We start from the raw sequence: 642 nt of genomic DNA, 5'->3' as shown, positions 1-642 counted from the left end.
ATTTGTAGTGGTAGCACACGAGCTATTGTTTGAAAAGAAATCATAAATGTTGGACTTACTTCGTCCCAGGGGTCCCTATGAACGTCAGTATTCGCAACTATAGAAAGTAAAAAATGTCGTAAATGACGTTAATGCGTAAATAAAGTAGGAAAATGGTGCTGTCGAGTATGGTGGCAAGAATGGCGAATATATAAAATATGGAAAGTGCGTAAAAAAGTGGTAAGAAAATCAGGCAGTGTGAAAAAGTGGTATTTGTGCGTAATTAAATTAGTAGAAAAATGTTCTGGAGCGTTTTTTGTGGTGGATATGAAGAAGGGTGCATTGTAAATGCGTAGAAAATCGTTTTTATTGTTTTTCGAGCGGGAAAAGTGGCGCATAGGCGTATAAAGTGGCGATTTATAGGCAGGGCGCCCCAGGGGGTCAAGAAAGCCCCTATAGCTCAGTGGTAGAGCGCCTGCTTCGTAAGCAGAAGGTCGGTGGTTCGATCCCGCCTGGGGGCTTACTTTTAGCTCATTTCGGCTCTCGGAGCTTTTTTTACGATTTGATTGCATTTTTCGCGATTTGTTTGCATTTTTATTAAATCCATTTTTAATGTTCATGTCGCCCATTCCCTACCAATCTCCTACTCCCACATTCATACTA

The 642-nt window shown here is 41.0% G+C and overlaps 1 non-coding gene across 1 annotated transcript; it reads left to right on the top strand.

The window, feature by feature from the left end:
- The first annotated feature begins 428 nt into the window (after window positions 1-428).
- Window positions 429-500, top strand: SPRG_30002. The gene has a single exon. It is a non-coding gene; the product is annotated as a tRNA-Thr (tRNA).
- The last annotated feature ends 142 nt before the right edge of the window (window positions 501-642 follow it).

This window comes from Saprolegnia parasitica (assembly GCF_000151545.1).
Source record: "Saprolegnia parasitica CBS 223.65 unplaced genomic scaffold supercont2.1, whole genome shotgun sequence".
Taxonomy (NCBI): Eukaryota; Oomycota; class Saprolegniomycetes; order Saprolegniales; family Saprolegniaceae; genus Saprolegnia; species Saprolegnia parasitica.
The sequence above is the reverse complement of the archived record's forward strand: the minus strand, read 5'-3'. Positions and strand labels throughout refer to the sequence as shown.